General features: G+C 39.5%; 1 pseudogene; it reads right to left on the reverse strand.

Moving 5' to 3' along the window:
* Positions 1–16985: 16985 nt before the first annotated feature.
* Positions 16986–17087, reverse strand: LOC112915405 (U2 spliceosomal RNA; annotated as a pseudogene).
* Between the last annotated feature and the right edge of the window lie 8051 nt (positions 17088–25138).

Raw genomic sequence — 25138 nt, forward strand, 5'->3', positions numbered from 1 at the left:
TAATCATACTCCAGGGAAAAGAAAGCACCTAAGTATATCAATGACAGTGGTACAGAACGTCTGAGTTGATACACCGAGAAACATGAGGTATTATCATGGCCTCCCTGTTAGAATAAGAGTATACAAAACCCAAGAAAGAAATGGAGTTCTGGCTCAGATCTAGCTTACAATAGGTCCTTGACCCACCCCATGGTCATTCCCCCTGCCACCCAAATCATAACTGGAAAGGATATATGTGAGATTTCACAGGATCCACACAATGACTCCTTGACATGTGAGGTGAGATTCATTGTGGAGACAGACAAATGGAAATTTCTAACCAGCTCCCTCACCTGCCCGCCCAGCCAACATAGTAAATCAAAAGCATCTTTGATTCCTGGACAATTTCAGAGATTGGTATTACCCTAAAACCATATAGGATATAGCAGTGCTGGTCCCTGACATAACCACATCAAATCATCAGTTTAGCCCTTAAAAATCCAGACAGTTACCAGAGGGTGACAGCTGTCTACCAAAATCTCAAGTCAAGAAGCAACCCTAATTGTGCTGTGTGCCTCATGTGGCATCTCTGCAAGTGCAAATTGATACTGATCCCTTCAGCTTCAAAGCATTGGGGACGCCTATTCTTCTGACCAACTGGCTATAAATTTAGGGACTCTTACAACCCCCTCAATTTTAATAATTCACTAAAGCAACTCACGGAACTCACCTAAAGTGCTACATTGACAAATAAAATTGTATTATAAAGGATACAGACTAGGAAGAGACATATAGGGTAAGGTCAGGTGGGGGTGGGGTACATAGATCTTTCTTGTCCTTGTGACAGGTGTATCATCCCCCCAGCACATTAGTGTGTTCATCAACCAGGAAGCTCCACTGAGCCTCAGCGTCCAGAGACTTTTATGGGACATGTTTGATTAAATGATTGTTCACATGATTGAACTCAATTTTCAATCCCTCCACCCTCCCCCACTCACTGTGGCTGGTATCCCAGTAACGGCCCCCCTCCCAAAGCTATCTAGGGGCCCACCTTGAATTACCTTACTAACAGAACAAAGATAGCCCTATCACTGAGAAAACTCCAAGGATTTGAAGCTTTGTGCCAGGACCTGGGAACAAAGACCATATATATTTATCATATCCCTGTACTTGAAGGCAATCTAGCCTTTATCCAGTGATTGATAGGTATAGGAGATGGGATTTTGGCATAAAGGCAGGACTGTTTTTCTTCAAGACAGGACAACTCTGAGGAACCATCCTAGCTCCAGAGCTCCCCTGGATCAGCTGTAACTTGTTACAGTTTACATTCTGCCTTCAATACCCTACAAGTGTTGATCCACAGAAGCACTCTCCAATGAACCTCTTCCTTGCATTTCCCCTTTTTACTCCACTTCATGGGCAATCTAAGGCATTTTTTTATATCTGGCAAGATAAAAGTCAAACATCTATGCAGATAAGGTCATTCATATGTTGCTACTAAGTTCTTTTTTTTTTAATTTTTTTTAATTTATTTATGATAGTCACAGAGAGAGAGAGAGAGGCAGAGACACAGGCAGAGGGAGAAACAGGCTCCATGCACCGGGAGCCCAACGTGGGATTCGATCCCGGATCTCCAGGATCGTGCCCTGGGCCAAAGACAGGCGCCAAACCGCTGCGCCCCCCAGGGATCCCTGCTACTAAGTTCTTTAATATCAACTTGTACAATTATTGAACTTTATACTTCTGCCATCTTGAATTCCATTCTACAGTCCCTAAATTCATTTGTTTAGCTGATGGGGCTGGATTGGCCCATGAGAGTGGTGACACTCTCATCCCTCTGTAAAACAACTGACTTACAGCAAACAGGCTACTTCCTCACAAGCAGGCCCACAAAACCATGCTTCACCAACTGTGTTAGTGATCATCTGGAGATAGCTCTTCCCAGAATTGTTTATGCTAGCACTTACTGTCATAATTTAATTAAAAACTATATCAATCGGTAAACTAGAAAGACAAAAATGAGTTGTTTCTGTGAAAACTAAATTGAATGTTTTGGAAAGACTTGATAAAGGGGAGTTCATAAAAATAATTACTCTTTAATTTGGATAAAATCTCAGTAAAAGATTGAAAAAGGATGTAAAGCTCTAGAAATTTTCTCCAGAAAGTTGTTTCCAAATGACTTCATTTTTTCATTTCACTTGAAAGAAAGAGAAATAGGAATCTAGAGGATGCATTAAGGGCATAGCTCACGCAAGAAAGAAAATATGATACAGTATATTACCAACAAAAGGCCTCAGTCTTGGGACACCTGGGTGACTCAGTGGTTGAGTGTCTGCCTTTGGTTCAGGTCGTGATCCCGGGGTCCCAGGACTGAGTCCCACTTTGGGCTGCCCACAGGGTGTCTGCTTCTCTCTCTGCCTATGTCTCTGCCTTTCTCTCTGTGTCTCTCACAAATAAATACATAAAATCTTTTTAAAAAATTTTTAAAGAAATAAAAGGTCTTGGTCTTTTATTTAAAAATTGGCCAAATGTAAGTACACTATGATTTCAATGTAAACAAATGTTTAAACTACACATGTCCTTTTTTATAATGACTTGCATTAACCAGTAGTCTGAGCCTGACAAGCAGCAACCCTAATCGCATCACATGAGAATCTTCACTAGACTAGTGCTCTGAGTCTACCAAGGCCCTTGCTTTTCACAGGATACTTCTCCGCCTTCTGCTCCCTCCACGTGGCTGTCCTGAAAAGCTTTCCTTCCTCCTCTTTCAAAACTCAGCTCAGAGAGTAGTTCCTCCAGGAAACTTTCCTAAACTCTTAATATTTCACATGCTCCTCATCTCCCTGTGGAAAGAGGTAGAACTCGTAAGTACACAGAGCATTGTACTTGCCCATTTATTTATCTTCTCCCTAAAACTATAGGCAGTGCCTGACTCTTCTTCATCTTTGCCAGCCCTGTACTCAGCAGTCTGGCACTTGGGAGGAATTCAATAAATATTCATTGGAGTAATAAATGTATGAATAATTTGCCAATGTTACATTTTCTTTCCATGACAAATTTGCTTCAGATGCCATCACCCTCTTTTTCTGGCTGCTGCCTTCCTTGCTCCTTGCATAGGAGATGGGCCTGTCAATGTCAGGGATGTGTTCTGATAGCATGATGTAGAATAGAGGCAACTGCAAACTTCAGAGACCAAATGAGAAAACTCAAATTCCTAAACATTTTCCAAGCATTAGTCCAAAAATGTAGTTAACACAAGGCTTATAATGGCATCCCTATAGCATTTTTAAGTCAATGAAAAGGAACTGGAACTTACCTCAATGAAATCTGTCTTTAGAGAAAAAAATATATATATGGGTCCTACTAACTGAAGGAAAAAAATATATAAGCAAATGGTAATTTTTCCAAGCTCTCTTTTTTAAAAAATAAAGCCCATATTACCCCCTGCTTCAATGCACAGAACTACCAGATTCTTTGTTGTCTAAAAATTTATTTTCTGCAAATATCTTGATTTAGAAAGATATACAATGGCTATAATAATCCTCATATTCCATTTCTACATAATCTAATTAACATAATGGCTCCTTATGGATTAAAGAAGAAAATTACATTTCTTCAAGGAGATAGCTGGTCATTGCCTTTAGAAATTTATTTGTAAACTACTGTGATGCTAGCAGCAAATTGTACATACACCATTCCATTGTCCCTAGAAGCACTGAACAAAATTTGGCACCTTTTGTATGAACTGGTTGCCTGATGATAAATTATTGTAATCGCTGTGAATACTGTTAGTATTCTTGACAATGTTGCAGAGAAAGTCATGATGATGACACTGTGCCAACCGTGTTTCAGCTGGAAGTTATCAAGAAGCTTCTACCATTTGTGACTCAGTGTTTGCAGATGACAGAATCCTATGGGCTCCCATCTTCCCCTCCTTTAGCACAGTCTCCGTCCAGGAGAGATTGCACTGCAGGAGGTTCCTGGCAAGGTCTTACCTGGGACCCTACACTTCTCTGTTTATCAGACAGTTCCAGGTTCTGCTACATCCAATCATTAGTACAGGGAACAAAATCAAAATAAAACAAATAGCTCTTCAGTTTCTCATCATTGAGAGAACTTTAAGAGGTCAAGAAAAATCCTCAAAGGTAATGTGTGTTTTCATCCTTATGTTACCAAGGTGAAGATTTTAGTAGAGTTGTAGCCAAGGCATCTGGGGCTTTGCCCTGTCCCCTCCTTCCTTGTAGCAATTGTGCCCACAGGGTCTGGTGTCTGCCCCTCCAAACTCCCTCTTGCTCTTTGTTGACAGAGGCTGTTCTTAGTCTACCAGATCCAGGTTGCCTGGGTCAGAAGTGAGAAGTGCCTAGAAATTGTGCCTTCAACCGCCAGATCTGAGCCAAAGTTACCTTCTGTGGGGTCTGTATGGCAGCACATTTTGATGGGTCTCCTTCCCTTCCCCTCTCAACTGGGGTGACCACTTACCCTGGTTTGCCTGGGACTGTACTGGTTTTAGAACTGAAGTTCTGCATCCCAGAAACTTCTTGGTCACTGGTAAACTGGGGTAGATGGTCACCTTTCACTCCCCTACACCTCTCCCAAGGGGATTTTCTAGGAGCATTTAATAATAAATCACCTTCAAATGAACCCTTATCTCATGATCTGCCTCTAGGACACCCAAACCATAATGTCAGTTTGTACAAACATTGGCTTCATAATAAGGAAATCTTTAAGGAGATAACAACAGGGCATTCCAACAACCAGAGTCAGCCCCTAGCACACTTTCAAGAAGGTGAGGAGGGTCCTTCAAGGAGATGAAGAAGGAAGTGAAGAACTGGGAGACTCATTCTCCACCACCCTTACTGCCACCTCCCGGCACCAAACCTTTGTCACCATCTCTCACTGGGATCTCTAGTGGCCTCCTCACACCACACATCTCCTTTCTTCCCCCTTTTCACTCTGTAGTTTATCATAGAGTAATTTAGTTAAAACATGTCACATGTCAGACCATGGTCCTCTTCTGCACAAAGCCCCAGTGCATACCCCGCTACTCAGAGCCAAAGCTATAGTCTTCCCTCTGACCCAAAGGCTCTACTACAGTCTGTTCCGACCTCTTCTCCTGCCACCCTCCCCCTGGTGGCACCCCAGTGGTCACCCTGGCCTCTTCGTTGTCAGTTATGCCTGACCAGTCCACCCTGAGGCCCCTGATCTGGCTCTCACCTCAGTCTAGAAGGTGATTCACTACCTCTGGCAGGTCATGACTCAAATTGGCCACCTCCTCTGGTGTCCCATCTGAAATGTAAACCCCCACCATGAACATGCCATATCCCTCTCCTGCTTTCATTCTTCTCCTTAGCATGGACTTCTTTTCCCTCTTTCTTTCCTGTCTGCTCCCTCGTGTGCAAACCCCCATAGGCAGTCTCAGTCTATTCTGTTCTCCTGCTGGATGCTTGCCCAGCCCCAGACACTCACAGTGGATGCTCAGTCATTATTTGACAATTGTCCTTGTTGTGTCACCAAGTCTGCTGCAGCCTTGGGAGACCTGGACTTGTGGGGAGCTAAGCTCGAGTTCCACTTTGTTCATGGCCAGTGACCAGTCAATGAACTGGGTGGCACCTGAACTCTTAGACCCTTAGTGCTCCTGCCAGAACCCTGATGGAAAAGAGCCACCCTAACATTATGGTCCCACTCTTTGTGGGGGATTGTCTAAACTATGAAGCTCTGTCTTGCAATTGTGGCTGTTGTTGTCCTCCCGAACACAAATGCTCCCAGACACCAACTTCCCTTTAGAAGCTTCCTTTTATCAAAAATGTTAAAAAGATGATGCTCATTGCCTCAGGAATTGTGGTTGGACAGACCCAAACCAAATCAGAATATCTGAAAGATACAAATAGAGCACAGTGTGGAATGTGAGCATCTGAGCAAGGCATTGCTCTTGCCATCCCAAAAGCATATGTCTTTCAGGGTGCAACTTTACATATAGGCCAGCTGAGCCTAGCACGATGGTTCTCAGAGTGAGGCCTCCAGATCAACAGTGTCAATATACCCAGGAACTTGCTGGAAATGCAAATCATCAAATCCCCCCAAAGCCTCCAGATCTGCTGAATCAGAGACTGGCAGCAGGCCCAGCAATGTGTCCCATGACAAATTCTCCAGGGATATTGACTCACACTTGACATTAGAACCACTGGCCTAGCAGATAGACTTTACTCAGGACTCTTTCTCTAGAAAACACCTGCTATGAATCTTTCCACTGGAAGCTGTTAGGCCAGGGTTTCTCAGCCTTGGCACTGTTACATTTGGGGCTAGACAATTTGCTGTGTGTGCCGTCCTGGGCATTGTGGCATGTTTACTGCATCCCTGACCTGCATCCACTAGATGCCAGTAGTATCCCTACCCCTTCGCTCCACCAGTTGTGATCAACAAGAATATCTCTAGACTTTGCCAAAATCACTTCTTGTTGAATATCACTCCCTTGGACAACATGGAAGACAAGATGGCTTTATAATGTGGTAAAGCTGAGCCTGCCAACAGCAAAAATAGGTGGAAGTCTCCCATTTCCAACAGCTTGAGCCTAGAGTGTCTGCTGTATTTGGGCTTCCTGGGAATAGACTTTGAGGTTGGCATGCAGAAGGTTGATGGGGGGCATACACCCAGGGACCACTCTGAAGAGGGGTGAGAGAAGCAGGAAGGGCAGACAGAGAGGTTGAGCTGTGAGGCACTTGAAACAGAGGCCCCATTGGAAGCTATGGAGTCCCACGGCCCTGCCACATTCTCCCTATTGAGGCAAAGGAACAGGCCTGTCCCATTGAACAGCCTTGGGCATAAGTGGAGGTGAGGCAGCTTCCTGCACAGAGGCAATCCCCAGAAGACTGAGTTGTGAGCTGCCAGCGGCTGGCATGCCAGGCCCCCAGATGAGCCAGGTCCCAGGTGGTGAACCACAGCTTTAGTGACAGCATCTGATTGTCATAGGCCTGACACCTCAATGTCAGCAGAAAACCTGTGATCCCAGTCCAGGCTGCTAAGTGCCATGACAGGAGCTTACATCCAAACCACAGTTACCTAAACACCTAAACAAGCAGCATTTATTGAGTCAAAATACATGTTATTCTCTCCAAAACCTACTGTGCACGGACCCAGTGCTCCCTGTGCTAGTGTTCTCTGTTCCACGGGAGCACGATCAGTTCTCATAAATACATCATCTGTGAGGCTGTCCTCCCTGGATCTCCACGATCTCCACGCAGGAGCCGGTGTGAGTTGAGCTCAGCATATCTTGGCTCTGATAGGACTCTCCTCATGAGGAGCTAATTACAGATGATAAGAAGTTTTCAGGGTGTGCAGTCTTGCCTTCTCATTGATTTCTGTTCTGAATGACAAAACGTAGAGCAGTCATTAGTACTTGTCATCTCCTGGCCAGGGGAACCGAGGACCTCAGCCTTCATCAGCAGCACTGCCTGTCTCTGGGCCAATCAGAACTGACCCCTCAGTGTTCTCGACATCCTATCCTCTGCTGGAGGACCCATGACATCCATCTGGTGTGCCTATCCTTCAAGCTATCACCTCTCGGGCATTTGACACTTATTGAGTTCCCATTAAGATATACCTAAAAGGTTGTTTAGCATGTCCCCTCTGACCCCCATGTCCTGCCAAGTGATGTGGGCCCGGCCAATGACTAAGACCACTTGTCTACAACACTAGTGGGCCTAGTGTGTGCTGAATGTCCCTGTGAAAACATAGATTCTTTTTTTTTTTTATTTTTTTTATTTATGATAGTCACAGAGAAAGAGAGAGAGAGGCAGAGACATAGGCAGAGGGAGAAGCGGGCTCCATGCACCGGGAGCCCGACGTGGGATTCGATCCCGGGTCTCCAGGATCGCGCCCTGGGCCAAAGGCAGGCGCTAAACCACTGCGCCACCCAGGGATCCCAAAACATAGATTCTTTAACACCACTTATTTCCAGGATTTATAACCCTGAGAAGGGCGTTGTCAGTAGAAATTCTAGAAAGAAAATTTTTAATGCTTTCAAGTGTGAAATCTGACTCTCAGTACTCATCTAAGTTAAAAAATATAAATTAAAGCTGACAGGGCACCTGGGTGGCTCAGTGGTTGAACATCTGCCTTCAGCTCAGGTCGTGATCCCGGGGCCCTGGGATTGAGTCCCGCATCTGGCTCCCTGCAGGGAGCCTGCCTCTCCCTCTGCCTATGTCTCTGCCTCTCTCTGTGTGTCTCTTATGAATAAATAAAGAAAATCTTAAAAAGTAAAAAATAAAGCTGACATAATATGCAAAGGAGGAAATGCCTTTTAATGAGTCTTGTTCCTTTCAGGAATTTGTCCCACACACAAACCTTTTATTGAGATGATGAGTTAATCTGCCTGTTTCTAGCCTAGACTTGTAAGTGCCTGGATGACAAAAGCCCAGGATCTTGTCTCTGTTCTGACTGTGGAGGCTTAGGATCTGCAGGCCTGGGGTTTGAGAGGATCCCAGACTGAGATGGGAGAGGAAAAGGGGATATATTAGAAACCTCACCCCACCATTTGTCTAAGATTTTCTCAGAGAGCCTCAATTACAACAAAAAAGCAAAACACTCTATACTTTTGTTAGACCATATGTCTGCCAATGCTCCTATTTATGGTTCAGAAAATAGGAAAATATTTCCACTGAAGGTAAAAAATGTAGTGACAACCCTGTACTTAAAATCTTCTCCTTGTGATCATATTTGTAGAAACTATGGTTGTTCACCTATTTGGATCACACACATAGTACTGTGAGTCTGACTCATTCCCCTCCCCACAACCAGACTGTTTCTGGGGCTTCATCAGCTGCAGAAGTACCCACCCCCACGTGGGGCCCAGAAAAAGCCCAAGCTCCCAGAGAGAAGCAGCATTTTTAGCTCTTCTTGCCTCTCCCTGCCAAGTGAGCTACCTAACTTTCTCAGAAGTATGCTAGAAGATAGTATCTTCATCCACTTTGCCAGATGGCTGCAGCAAGATAACACTGAGACACAGTCTGTGAGGGTGGGGGAGAATGAAAGCACTCCCATGTGACGGTGGAACATAGGACTTCCATCACTCAGCCTGCATCTATTTCTGCCTCAGCAATATCTGAAAGCTCAATGGCCTGTAAATATATTTAGGCGCATGATCATTGGGTTTCACAAGCTACTGTCAATTTCACGTGTCAATTTCCATAGAACATTGAATGTTTCATTATAAAAACCTTCTAAGACATTTTCCTCTCCTTAATATAGATTTTAAGAAATAAAAAATGGACAAAATAAGTATTAACTCATCACACAATAGACTGTGATACACTATTGACAGTATCTACGTAATCAATCACATTGCAAAAATTCATGACCTTGGAGATGTCCTGTCTCTTCATAATCTGACTCTTACTGATTTTTCATTGTTTGGGAAAACAGAAAAACTTTGCCTTAGGCTGAGGATTTGACATTTGGATTGGGCTTACCCATCTTTGGAGAAAGCTCTTCAGATATAAGGAAGGCTATTTAGGGAGGAAAGCACAGACGATGATTTTACCAGGCTCATCTCTCCAGAAACTTTTGCCATTTCCCATTCACAACATGTCCTCCCTGACTCTTTTCAGCTGTTTCATTCTTACTGTGATGATACAAACATTGCCCTAGTGAAGCTGAGCTATATACCACCTGAAAGATGGTACAAGTTCAACTGCCTCCCAGAAGCCATGCAGGAATATTTGATACATATACTGCTCCCTTTCTTTAAAATCCCAGAGTTTATAACACTGCTGTAAATATTAAATTATGTAAAACTTGGTTTCAAGCATGGGTGCCATCAGCCCAACCCATTTGTATATCTCCTGAAGACTGAACTCCTAGCTATGGGATTTCCATTTCAGGGAAGTTTAAGTGATTGCAAATAAATTTCTGACCATTCCAAAATCTATCAAGAATAAAGAATAAGATCACAATGGTACCAATTTATTTTTTTTAACAATAATTGTGAAATCCACTTTTGCGTGTGTGAAATTCTTATCATAACAGGTATGAACACTTACATATAGCACTGACCAAAGTTGAACTGATATCTAAAACCATTGTTTTAGTACAGTTTAGTAAGGCCAATGATAAAATGGTAATTCAACTTCTGTCATACTGTATATAAGTATTTATATCCATTATAAGATATATATGTGTGTATAGAATGTATTTATATAAATATATATTTATATATACATATATGTATAATATATACATGTGTTTATGTATATGTATATATTTATATGTATTTTAAAAATACATATGTATATTTCCTGGTAAGCATGGGCTAAAGACAGAAAACTAATTAGGTTCTGAAAAGTAGTAACCTATTTATATAGCATTCTGGAAAGCTCCCATTCCTAATTTAAAAATTATTAAAGCATGCTACTTATAAACCAGTTTATAGAAAAATAAGAAAATAAATTTTAAAAATGTTAAATGTGACCTGCAATATACAGAGATGAGCTCAAAGATTCATGTATAAGAATATTTGTTGTCAGATTACAAATAAAGTTAAAAACTGAGAAATGTCATATATTTCCAAGAAATAGAGTAAATAAAATATAATATTATACACTCATGAAAAGAATATTTTGGGAGGGCTTTTTAATAGCCCAGAAATGTTCAAAAACATACTGTTAAATTTTAAAAGGCAAACTATAGCATTATGCACGGTATGGTTTCTTATTTCTTTTAATGTATAAAAATTCAAAGAGAAAAAGGATAAATTTTAAAAACGTTCATTGTGATTAGCACTTGGGAATGAGAACTAAATTGTTTTACTTCTTTATTCGTACCTTTCTCTATTTAAAAAAATTTCCACACTGCATATGTATCACTTTTGTAATCAGAAAGGAAATAGCATTATTTTTTTAAATGTGATACTCTGTACCAGCAGTACCATTTTTAAATAACATCTTGTTCTGAAGCATAATTTTTAAAAACAGCAAAAAAAAGATGAACTAATAAAACTATCTCTGAGATTTTGTTTTAAATAAACCATAATTTATCTAGCACTCTGATTTTGTTTCTGATACTATTCTCCAATAAATAAATACATACATATGTACATACACATATACATACATAAATGGAAAACAGAGATTTTCAGAAGTAATGACTGAATTCCAGGCCTGAGACAGAGAAAGTTCAAGATGAACTTTGCACATCTTTTTTTTTTACTTTGGCACAGATTTTTTCGTTGTTCTTAATCACTAAAGATTACACAGAGAAGTAGTGCTTTGCCCATGACCTTTTCCCATTTTTGCTGGTCCTAATTCTAGCCTTTTCCAAGGTTCAGGTAGAAAGCTCCATTTTCACATCATCTTCATTGACAAGCTAGAAGTATCCTTAAGGCACCAAAGAATAAGGCAGTGCTCAAAGAATGACACTGTTATTGATGACAAAAGGACATGTGAGACATTTTGAAAGGGCTCCCAATGGTCAAATTTGGGAGAATTTGAGCAATAAAATAATTAATTATAGAAAGGGATTCTAATCCATAGAATGAAAATATCTATATTGACATAAAGAGAGATGAGAGGAATAGATAGATGATAGATAGATAGATAGATAGATAGATAGATAGATAGATAGATAGATAATAGATGGAAACCTCCTCCATACTGTAGAATTTCAATGAATAAATAAGCTTTTAATAATTGTACTGTGGTTTTAGAAAATGATGAAGGAGTTCAGGAATTCTTTGTTCTAGTTTGGCAACTTTTTTATAGATTTAATACTATTGCAAGATGGGGGCTCCTGGATGACTCAGTTGGTTAAGCATTCCACTCTTGGTTTTGGCTCAGGTGATCTCATGGGTGTTGTGATCGAGCACAGTGTCTGGTTCCATGCTCAATGGGGGAAGTGGCTCCAAGAGTCTCTCCTTCTGCCCCTCCCCCCACTTGCACACTCTGCTCTTTATCTCTCTAAAATAAATTAATAAATCTTAAAAAAGAAACTATTGCAACATGAAGAGTTAAAATTGCAATAATCTAAATTATTAAGGTATAAATTTCCTTGTGTTATTAAATTAATATGTCATGGTTGTAGGAAACTGAATAGGAGAAAAGAAAATGTCACAACCCATAAATCCATCATATAAAGAGACATTTATATTGTCTTTGCTTTTTAATGGACATTGAAGGGCATTTAAGGGCAAAAAGCTATATAGATCTAGAGAGAAACTTGCTGTGCCTCCTGGATTTATTCCTACATGACTCTGAGCTTTTATAATTCTACTGTGCTCAGAATTAAATCCACATGTTGAAATGTGGGAGGATAGTGGGCCGGCATCAGACATGCGAAAAGAGAGCCTCTTCCTCATCAGTCAGAGCAGGCTTCCGGCCTGGCAAGCTTCCGGCCTGGAAACCACCATCAGCCATCCCATCTGGAGAATATTAGCAGGAATTTCCACGGGTAGCATCAGAACTTCCCTCCAGGCACAATGAGGCCTGATGACAGCCAGGAAATGGTAACAAGATTTCCAGCAGCAGAGAAAGAGGAAAACTGATGTTTAAATGATGTAAAAATGCTTTTCTTAATATAGAGTCTTGATCAAAAATCAAAAGTATCAACAAGTAATTGCAAGGCCTCTACCTGGCAAGGCATCATGATGTGACTTGTAAGCAAATAAACACAAGGCTGCAGGAAGGCCCGCTGTTCGGGCCACCGGGACCCTATTTCCTGGTAGATGTTCCGGCCCAGCAACTTGAAATGGTGGTTTCTGCCTTGAGAGTGGAGGAAAGCAAGCCTAGAGTTCCCCGTGAGCCAGCACAGTGATCCTGTTCTCTGGAATTAGGCTGTTGCCATAGTAACTACCAAATGATGGACAGATTTTTGAATGTGGAGTGGTCTACTGTGATAAGAGCTTCCAGGACATCACTATGTATTTCCAAACCTGCTATATCACGCACACTGTGTAATGATACTAAATACCATGTTTCAAGATCGATTTTAAATGGTTTTCTTTTAAAAATTGAAATGATAGACAATCTGAACTATTTTTAGTGCTAAATAACCATTTGTGCTAATACCAGTTTTATTCACTTAGCATGCCAAGTCAAAACTTGAGTGCTTTGTGCAGCTCTGCTTATTTGCTTTAAGGAAAGTTGGATGGAATTAATGAAAAAGTATAGTGTCCCCTAGATAACAGTAAAGTTCTTACTGAGGTGAATTTAATGCCAGGAGTTGGATGGGTTCTAAGAAATCAACACAGTGAAAAAACAGTAAGATGCTTTTGGCCTTCACTTGCTGTATATATTTGACTCATTCCCTTAAGAAAATATTGTATCTACAGAGCAATTTCATTTTGGTGGAAGTGGGAGTGAATAATGTCCATACAATAATAACATTTCCAGGCAATCAAGATTCAATTCTCTACCTGAGTTTTATGCAAATCCCCTTGACTTCAATACATCCAAAATGCTTTTGACAGCCAACATCAGAAAAAAAGCAACGAGATGCCTAGAACTGCTAGCATTTGTAGCAAGTGGTTTCCTCAGATCCCTGCCTCACAAGACTCTAGTAATCACTTAAACCATAGCTGAGGTCTAAAGAAATAATCTTAAAATCCAGGCAAAACTTTTAGTGTGTTTAAAAGCACAATTTAAGCTTTTTTGATGGAATGTGGATTGACTTTACCAGGACCCTTAGGCAAAGAGTAGATCTCCCTTGAGGCAAAATAATGTCAGAGTGTCTTAAATCTTGTGTTGAACCATGTTATACTCAGATGGAGAGGGGTGCCCATATCTTAAGCGCAATCAGCTCAATTAATATAAATAACACACCTGTGTAACCAGCCCCTGGATCAAGACAGAGAATACTATGGGAACCATGAAAGGCTCTCCAAGCCCTCCAAACGTTATCCCCAAAGGGTAACCATGCCCTGACTCCATAGATTAGTTCTGCCTGTTTCTGGGCTTTATAAAAAAAGGACTCACACAGTGTGTTCTGGGTCTGGTTTGTTTAGCTCAACATTGTGAGACTCATTCATGCTGCTGTTTGCCATGATAGTTTGTTCCTTCTCAACCCTGTAGAGTACTTTATACAACATTTTCACTAAAAAGATGATCTGGATCTACTTTAGCATGGCCAATTCTAGGAAATAACTATAATTGTCAGGTAACTTTCTCTCGATGCTGAACATCAGAAGGGATCACAGAGAGTTGGCAGGCACAATGTGTTTTTCCTTGAAATCTAAGTGATCATACTCTCGTTTTATTGCTTTGATGGTGTTGCAGGATCTTTCTTTCAGGGCTCACTATTATTGGGCACTTCGCTTCAAAGAATGAAGAGCTAGCCCCCACAAAAAGAGTGGTGGGCAGCAAAGCAAAGTTTACTGAGCGAGCAATAGTACAAAGTTCTCGAAGAGCGAGGGAACCCAAGAGGGTTGCCAGCAGAATTAAAACCCAAGAGGGGTTTTAATGGACTTTTTGGATGCTCTTTTAAATCTGATTGCCCTCTACACTCCTGTCACCCAATCAGGTTTTTGTCATCTACCTATTGCGCAGGAAAGGGTGGAGGGCTCCCACCAGGGTGGTATAAAATCCTTTTAAGGGTGGTTTCCTCTTAGGGAGGGGGTGCCCCTTGTCCTTGACAGCCTTTGTTCTGACCATCCTTCATTAATGGGAATTAGTGTCAATATCAGACTTGATTGCCTTTGAGGACTGCACAGCACTGAGAAATATTAGTACTTTTAAAAGTCACCCCAAGTTTTTGTATACTACACGTCCAAATCCCAAATATCTTTCTTTCCACTTCTAAAACATATTAAGAAATTTGGTGGGATTGTTTCAGGGAGATTCTAATTGATTTCATCTTCTTTTTTTCTGTCTAAAAAGTCTAAAATGATTTTTGGAAAGGACAAAATAACACATTTCCAGCATGGGTATTTGCAAATATAGGACCACACAGAAGAAATTCCACAGAATTCCACACCTCTGTACCAGTAATATACTTTCAGAGATGTCTCCATTTTTTTTTCCATTTTTATTATTATTGTTGAGACTGCCAAGGGGCAATTTGCAAAAGTTCTAGAGTAAATATATTATTTTGAATGGCTGCAATATCTTTTCCAAAACACAACTCTAAATTTAGATTGTTTCCTCGGAGATTGCTTCTAAAAATTTTAATCATATCATCGAACTGGGAGTAACTTCACATGGTCAACAATTCGTTCAAATGTATAATATTCTTAGGTTCATTTTGATGAGGAAAAATGTGACCTCTGTTTCTAAAGGCAAATATCGACCAAGGCTTAAAAATCAAAATTAATTCTATTTTTTCACACTCTGCTGCATTAACTAATGAATCAAACCCATGCTTACCTTCTCTTTTGGAAAGGAGTTGTAAGAGCTTTAGTGCCCAAGGAGAAAGACACTGGATAAATATTTTATCTTTTATTTACTCCAAAAGATTTGGAAAAAAATCATTTAGAATATTCAAAAAACTGAAAGTGTGCCTTTTTAGCCAAGAGTTTTTCTTCTACTTCTGGTCAAGTGTTCCCACTTGGTAGTCTTAGAGAAAACACTGCATGGTACAAGAGGAAAATTTCAAGGACTTTGGACTCAAACTTCATAAATATAGACACAGGCACACACTCCAACACACATGCACCCACAAGGTTGCTTTGGTGTATACGTATAACACATATAACATGAAATCGAAAACAGAGTTGCTGTCAGGATCAGCGAGGTGATCAAGAAGGGGCCACACTCAACCTTGATACCAGGCCAGGGGTCAGTTTGCCCAGAATGTCATGACCAGCAGTGAGCCCACCATTTCCCTGGATCAATCTCTATATCTATATCTATATCTATATCTATATCTATATCTATATCTATATCTATATCTATATCTGGTCTAAGTCTCCTTTCAGAATTCAGATGCTTTGATTCTTCTTCAGAAACATTTCAAGTGGTGAGAGGCAGGAAGGAGGTTAGAGCAGAGGCCAGGAATGTGGTGATTACAGTTACAGGGAGCTGGTGGTGCAGCACTGGGTTAGAAATAGATAATGAGATCTCCAGGGATTTCAAGAAGGGATCCAGGATCGAGGAACAGTGATAAATGTTCAGAAATTCCCCTAATCCTGGTGCCTTTGAAGTTCCTGCCAAATGAGGACGTGAGCAGGAGACTAAAACAGACACAGGGTCTGCCCAAGTTGACGTGAGCTCAGGGAACAGTCCTCACTGGACTATGTGGCACCTGACCCACTTCAGAGAAGGCAGAAATTTGGGGTAAGATATTGGATTTGGATTTTTTTAAATGAACTTTTTAAGATTTTTGAATAGTTTAAGATTTACATAAAAATGACAAAGATGGTACAGAGATTTCCCATATACCTCCGCCAGCTTCCATTATTAACATTATCCATTGTTTCAGCACATTTGTCACAATGAATGATCCAACAACAACATATTATTATTAACTTAACCATGCTTTATTCAACTTCCCTTTGTTGGGCCAGGGGGATCAAGGGGGATCGGGAGGCACCAACAAATGGCGACAGATCTTTCATCTTGTTACCCTTGCCTTGGGACTTTCCCACCACTAGCGACCGCCCGAGGACAGGTCATCATGGGAAAAACAGGACCTATGCAGGAAACAGGAACCGCACCTTGCCCAAAGCCCCATATAAGGGCATAAGCCATTATCACCCCATACCGATTCTACCGGTAATATGCCCTAGTACCTACACCCCACTTTTGCCTGGCCTCTCTATTTCATTTCACTACCAACCAGATCAAACCTGACACCCTTAGTTTTTACTCAATATTCTTTTTCTGCTCTTGGACCCCATCTAGAAGAACAGATTACATTTGGCACATGTCCTTTTAGGCTTCTCCTGGGTATGACAGTTTCTCACACTTGTATTTTAAGGACATTGACACCTTTAAGAAGTGCTGGTCAGGTAGTGTTAGACTGTTCCTCAAGTGGGGTTTGTCTAGTGTATTTTTTCTTTTTCTTTTTTTCTTTTTATTTTTATTTTATTTAATTTATTTATTTATTTTTTTGTCCTCGGATAGAAGACATATCAGATACTAAACTGAGAAGAACAAATACTACAAAAGGCTCAAAGACCTAGAAGTGATTCGGTGTTTTTCTGATGGTTGGAGTGGGTTACAGACTTTGGGAAGGAAGATCACAGAAGAATAATGCCATTCTCAGCACATCAGATCAAGAGTACATGCCACCAACATGATTTATCACTGTTGATGTTAACATTGCCTGTTAACTCAAATAGTGTTTGTCAGCTTTTGCCACTGTAAAGCTACTCTTTTTCCCCATTTCATACTGTAATGTTTGGACAGAGCTCACTATGTCACAGCCCACAGTTAAGAGTGAGGAGTTTGGCACTTGTTGAAGGAGTAAATTATTTGCAATACTTCTGCATAGAAGACTTGTCTCTTAAAAAAAAAAGAAAGAAAGACTTGTCTCTTCTCTCTCATTCATTTATTCACTCACCCATATTAATATAGACCTACAGAGATTTATTTTATATTTTGAATTATAATCCAATGCTACTTTATTCTCTTGCTCAAATTGTTTCAGCTTTGGCCATGGACAGCTCTTGCAGTTAGCTACTGTGTCCCATGGGCTTACCACCTTCACCTTCATTGTTGGCTTTGAGGTTTAGTTTAGATTTGTTTTGTTTTGTTGAGAACTTCCTGACTTTCTGGGGTTTGGGTTTTGACAAAAGTGGCTCACCTAGGACAATTCAGTCCTCTGCCTAAGCCTTCTGTTCTGGTTACCTTTATAATCACCTAGATAATGTTTACACGTAGATATTTTCAGATCTCACTTACCTAACGAGGAGCAATGTAGGAGATTGTTTTTTACTTCCTTGGCTCCACTGCTATGTTCTGACTGCATATTATATATTTTTATGGTCTTAAAGAGATATCTTTTTTCAGCTTAGGGAATGATTTTTCTTTCATGTATTTAAAAAAATTCTTCCTACATTTTCTTTTTTCTGTAACTCTTAATAGTTGGATAGCCTTGGGATGCCTGGGTGGCTCAGTGGTTGAGCATCTGCCTTTGGCCTAGGGCATGATCCTGGAATCCCAGGATTGAGTCCCACATTGGGCTCCTTGCATGGAGCCTGCTTCTCCCTCTACCTATGTCTCTGCCTCTCTTTCTGTGTCTCTCATGAATAAATAAGTAAAATCTTTAAAAAAACAAATAGTTGGATAGCCTTCTAGATTGATCCTCTCAAGTTTCAAATTTTTTGTCTTTTTCATTTTCTTGACTTTTTGTTTTATAGTCAAAGAGATATCCTTATCTTTATCCTCCCACCCAGTTCTTGTTTCTTTTATATATGCCATCTTCTTAAATCATTCTAGGGATACCAATAAGAGCTTAATATTTTGCTTTGAAAGTAGTTCTTATGAGATGGACCTCCAAATCTGAGCACTAGCACCTCTCCCAGCTGTCCTAATTTTTTTCCAGAGTGTCAACTCAATTACTTTAGAGAAGAATTGTCAAATATATTATACTGGGATAAGTGTTTGGTATGGGCACAGGTAAGTGTAAACTATCAACAAGCCTCTAGTTGGCATGTTTCAGCCCAAATCAGAATTCCACTTTCTGTTCTCTGTGTAACCAGTGGTGTGCACATCTCCAACAACAGACCCTCTGCACAGCCCTGGGTAGTTTCTCTCAGTAGCACTCTTGTCTATGTGCACTTGCCATGTACTCCTTTACTTCACAAGAGCTTGAATTTATCTTCAGGAAAAAAGCCTAGAATTTGAATTATTAGTACTATGTATACACGAGTTTGTAATTTTGATAGGCAGTGATAGTTTTGCCCGAAGAGGGGAGGTCCCAGCCTACATTCCAGTAGGCAAAAAAAATGAGCCTCTCCAAAATATTTGTGTCATCAAAGTTTTGGAATTTTGTCAGCATGATGAACAAAAATGATATTTCAGTGTGATTTTGCTTGCATTTATCTTATCTGAACAAGGCTAAGCATCTTTTACTCATTTAGAAGCTACCTATATTCCCTTTTTGTGAACAATATGTTCAATTCTTCACCTAAGTACATTGTTGGTCCTTTGCCTTATTGAATTATAGAAGCTACATATTAGGAAGATTAATGTTTTGCCTTTGTCATAAGTTACAAATATTTTTAACCATGTTGCAGTTCATCTTTTGACAGAATTTATAATTTTTCCTAAGAAAACATTTTTAGTGTTCATATAATAAAATGTATCCATTTCCTTAATGGCTTTTGGAATGTGGTTTATAGTTAGAAGAAATTGGCCTTCTCTAGAGTAATAAAAGGATTATCCCAGTCCCTTCTAGTACATTTTATAGTTTCATATTTTTATATTTAAGTCTTTTGTTCATTTAAAAATGCATCCTTGAGCTTAGAGTGGGTTATCTAGTACAGACTATAAGACTCTAACAATATTTGGTGCCTTTCTTCTTTGACCCTCTTGACACTAGATTTGACCATATGATCGATCTACTTTGGCCAATGAAATGTGAGCTGAAGTAGTAATCTATGTCGCTTCTGGTCAAAAGCTTTATGAGATGGTACATACTTTGCTCTGTTCTCTCTCTTCTCTCCAGCAAGACAACTAGCAGTTGTGTCACATAGAGGCTGGGATTCCAGAGTGACAGCAGTGATGACTGGTGCAGAGTGCTAATATGCCCACAATATTAAATAACATAAATGAGATAGAAACCCTTTTTGGGTTGAATCAAGTCACGAGATTTTAGGGTCCTTTTTCCTGTAGCATAACCTAAACTTTATTTCTGATGTAAGATTTAACTTCACTTTTTTCCAGATGCCTGCCCCATAGTCATATCCTAGATTGTTGAATGTTTTGTCCTTCCTCATTCATCATATGCAACATTTGAATTAGGGTCAGTTTCTAGAGGGCTTTTTTTGCTTGTTTGTTTGTTTGTTATCCCTTGATCTGTCTGGTCATACAATAATGCCATATTATCTTTATTCATGTGACTTTATAGAATCTTTTTTGTCTTCCAAGAGTAATTCTTGCCCATTACCATCTATTTCAGAGTTATCCTTGCTCTTCTTTAAAAAAAAAAAAAGTCCACATGCATTTCCATAACTTTCTCAGTGTTAAACATCTATGCCTAAATATGTCAGTTTTAACATTTATCCTTCGATTTCAGCTATTACAAGTAAGATTATTATGTTTTCTCAATTTCTTTTCCCTTTGCACTGTGATTTTATCAGTGTGTCATTTCTTCTTTACCAGGTTATTCAGCACCCATATTTGTGTTTGTCTTGGTTTCATTGTTAAATATGCTATGCTTACTGATATCCTTTCATTCTAGTTTCTCTTCAGATCTTTCAGTTAGCCATAAAGCATCTTCTTGCAGCTTCCTTAGATGAGCTCACAGGAACTTTGCTCAAGTTCAAAACTATTTACTTGTCGTCCTTAAGTCTGAAGGATATTTTGAATAAGCGTCAAATGGTTAGCTTACTCATTGTTTCTTTGGATGTCTTTGTCATAAGATGCTATGGAAAAGAAAAAATAAAGTTGATTCCCCATCTCCACCCCTGCATCTTATTTTGCCCTACTGCATGAAAATTTCCTTCTTTATTCTCAAACTCCAATGGCTTTACAGGAAAATGACTTGGGCTGATTGGGCTGAATATAACTTGGGACTTGATGTACTCCTTAAATAGACATTCAAGTTGTTGGGGCACCAGGTTGTCTCAGATAGTTAACTGTCTGCCTTTGGTTCAGGTCATGATCTTCGGATCCTGGAATGGAGCCCATCATTGGGCTCCCAGCTCAATAGGGAGTCTGCTTCTCCCTCTCCCTCTGCCTCCCCTGCTGCTCATACTCTCTCACTTTCTCTCTCTCTCTCAAATGAATAGACAAAAAAAAAAAAAAAACTTTAAAAAAAGAAATTCAAGTTGTTTATTAATTCAGGAGAAACGCTTAATGTATTATATATTTAAACACATTTTTCAGTTCTGCTATTTTGCTTCTTTTCTTCAGCAATTCACATGTTGAATCTCTTTGGCCTGTCACCTATATTTATTTGTCTAATCTTTTTAATTCTGATAAAATTTCAAGCGTATAGAAAAGTTTCATGAAGAGTAGAAAGTACTCTAATTTTTCTCTTTACCAAGATCTAGCCATTGTTTATATTTTACTCAAACTGTTTACGATTTGTATGTGTTCTTTCTCTCTCTCCACACATACACATTCACACACACACACACACACACACGTATTTTTTTTTAACCAATTGAGGGTAAGCTGTAGACATTACACTCTTTTCTCCTAAATATATCAGTATACTCCCTAACAACAAGGCTATTCTTTTATATGATCAAGAACAACATCCAGATTCAGGAAAGTTAATAGTAACACAATCTTATTATCTAATTCCCAGTCTCTTTTCAAATTTCATGATTGTCTCAATAATGTCTGCCATGGTGTCTCCCTCACTCAATCCATGATTTAATAAAGGGTCACACATTATATTTAATTATCACATCTCTTTTGTCCCTTTTAATTTGAAGCATTCTTTACACTTTGTTTTCTTTGATGACTGACCAATTATTTTGAGACTATCACTCAATGTGTGTAATTGGACGTTTTATCATGATTAGTTGTAGTTCTACATTTTTGACAGAAATGCCACAGAAGTGGTGCTGTGATCTCAGTGAGTCATAGCAAAAGATACTTGATCTTGGTTTGTCTCAAAGTTAACTTTGATCCCCTGAGGGATGTGTTGTTTGAAAAGTTTCTCTGCTTTAAAGCTACAATTTATTTCTTTTTCCTTTGTAACTAATAAGTATATTGTGGGAAAACACTTAAATGGAAACAGGGTGTTCACATAGTCTCACACTTTCACCCACAAGTTTTGAGTCATCAACTCTATGGCAGTCATTCCCAACCATCATTCCTTCTACTTTTCTTCATTGGTTTTCACAGTAAGGAAGAGCTTGTCCTTCTCACTCACTCACTCACTCACTCATTCATTCATTCATTCATTCATTCACATCAGTACCACTGATTCTCATTTTATCCAAGGAGTTTTAAAAATCCCTTCTGTCATTATTTATTTTGATGCTTACATTGTCCCAGAACTGATCATCAGGAAGATCATTTGTAGATTGGCTCCTGGAGCCTTTTGGGGAGTCTCCATCATTCTTTTATTACTTTCTTGCTTCCCACAAAAGGTTGCTCTATTACTCAACTTACACTTTCCTTGCCACAACCCTAGAATCAGCCATTTCTCCAAGGAAACCATTTACCTGAGCCATTTCATTGGAGAATGGCATTTAGTTCTCAAAATCCAGGTGTGATTGTTACTGAGACATCTTGCTTGTTGGCTCCTTTAACAAGGAGAAATGGAAACGTATGGATAGATTAATGCATGTGTAATCATGAGATTATACAGATACCTTCAACTCCATTGCATATCAGAGGGTTTATTTTAGTCCCTACCCTCTTCATGCTTGCAATCCAGCTCATCAAAGGGAGAGGAGAAACTTGAAGCTGATTATCCTCAAAATATTTACTTATTTGCTCAGTTTTAGTATGCCCAGAAGTAGTTTCAGAATTACTAACACACAGGACTGGGGAAAACAAAGCTACTAATTAGAATCCAATATGCATGTACATATTGTTTTTATCTTTAGTCTGAGATAGATAGTCAAAACACTATCTAACACAAGTTATTTGGGCCAGTTTCTCTATTGCATGTTCTTTAATATTTTTAACGCTGCACCCATTTTTTTTAATGAGTGTTCTTATCTCTACTCTCCATGTTGCTTGATGTTTTTTACTCATGTTTGGACCCCATCCAATACCATCCTCATTTTGGTGATTGTTAGTTGTTTTGTCATGTTTCCATCATGTGTTCCTCTAGCCTATGTTTCATACCCACCCCATCTTCCATCTCTTTCCTGAGTTCTTGCATTTCTGTGTCATCATATACCTTTTAAAATGGGATTTATTTTAAATTTATTAAAATTTTATTATTTTTTTTATCTATCCTATTGCAATACTTTTCTGGAGAATACCCTTTCTCTGTTGGTAATCCTTGCTGCTTGTTTCTTCCCTTTCACATATTGCATCTTTGTTCAGGTGGATATTGTATGCAAAATGTCCTTCTCTATTACACCATTTATATGACTGGGCAGTTTGGAGCCGACCTATCTGCAAGAGACTTTTGTAGGAAGAGTGCAGCTAGTGTAAGTTTCCAGATTGGCTGGTTTTCACAAGGCATATGCTTTCTGCCCCTCAGCCTCTGCATACAACTGCTTCCTACAACTGTTGCTTCTATGCCATTCTACATGGAGACCAGTTTCTCCACTTTCTTGCTTTATGGTGCAATTCCATTTCTATATTCTTCTTTCACAATTTTTTCCCTTGGGTGGGAGCCACATTTCTCACACTTTACTTTTGTTAGCACTTTTGAAGACCCGCTGCAATGGGGTTCTGCTGTCAAGAGCCTTTGCAAAAATAGTTAGATCTTCTGTAGGTCTTGGCTCATAAAATGATACTTCTTAAGGCCCTGACCTGTTATTTTCATAGCTGCCCTCTACCAAGAGCTCGTAGCTACTTTCCCAAGGCACTAGCTAGAATATATTCAATGCATTTCTCTATAACAGTGCCAAGAATGTTTTTTAAGGATGTAAGTGTTCTGGATTTTCTTAGCCTGGTGACCCAGAGACCAGAGCCTCAGGCATAGTTTTTTCTGGAACCACTTTATTAGGAAGTGCAATCTCATGGAGTAAAAATGAGAGAAAGGGAGAAGAAAGCAGGGGATGAGGAAGAGCTGCCCATCATTTCACAAAGCGCATGCTTGACTGTTCATTTGTCCATTACTGTCTTTGGAAAGGCGTTTTATGCAGCTACCTCTTACATAGTTTGTTCAAGGAAACAGGGAGAAAGTAGTCCACAAGCTCCTGTTCCCAACTGATCAAAGGTTTGCTCCACAAGGTATTAATTTTCTCACACTTCTAAGTTGACCTGCCTGGACATGGAGCTGAGACCACAATCCTTACCCCTTGGAGTCAACAGGGAAGCCCTGGTAATAGCTGCAGAGAGCAAGCCAGAGCATCACTGTCCAATGATGGCCACCAGAAGTTACTTGTCCAGACTTAGTTTGGCTTTATATTCTAGTTGACTAGACACTGTCCCAGTTATGGAATAATTGTTAAAAGCACCATATTTTACTTTGAAAATTGCTTTGGAGTGAATACAAATTAAATATTTATATAGCAGGACCCAAGACAACTGGCCAAAGTCCCTGAAGACAGGTAAATCTGAGAAGATCTGGAGTAACATAGAAGAGGTATCTGATACACAGTCTGGAACATTTTTTCTGGATATTTCCTACCTTCAATTCTGCAAACTAGTCAGTAATGCTCTGAGAGAACTAAAATAGCTTTTTTTTTTTTTCTTTTCTGGGGACCTCTCTTCACTATTCGTCTGTTAATATCTTCGGATATTCATATAAATAAAATGGCAAGATGCATTAGAGGGTGGGGGTGGGAATAGAGCTGACCTGATAGCCCAGAAGGAGGTGATAAGGTGTCTGCACAGATGAGGTGTTCAGTATGACTTAGAAATATAAGTGTGTAAAGACTATAATATTCAACCAAAGATTATCGACTTTCAGTACCATTTTAATGGTGACATGCATTGATTATGTTTAATTAACTGGTTGTAACGTACTATTAAAAAGTCTGTTCAAAACAAATTCCAGAAAATGCATATAATTTGGAAATTTTTACAGGGTACTAAATTCAGCCTAACCTAGAAAGAGCATTATCAAACAAAATTTATCTTCCTAAACAATCTCTAAATATTTTCAAACAACCAAGGCATAGTAGCCAATGTACTGTTCTGCTCATTGTAATTTTGGCTTCAAAGGTAAAATTTAATTGGATATATTGAAAATCCCAGTGAAACTCGAGAGGTAAAGCAATCCATTTTAATTATAAAATGTTCAGAACACATCATGCAAGCTGCGGTCGGCAGGCATCTGAAAGGTAGATCATGAGTTGTTCCAATATGCAAATCACAAAGCGAGGGGCAAGATTTTTCAAAATATTTTCTCTCCCACAGACTTGAATTTGCATTTAAAAGCACAAGAACAAATTTATGAAAGATTTGGTCACAACACCAGCAAGGAA

The sequence above is a fragment of the Vulpes vulpes genome, chromosome 16 (assembly GCF_048418805.1).
Source record: "Vulpes vulpes isolate BD-2025 chromosome 16, VulVul3, whole genome shotgun sequence".
NCBI lineage: Eukaryota > Metazoa > Chordata > Mammalia > Carnivora > Canidae > Vulpes > Vulpes vulpes.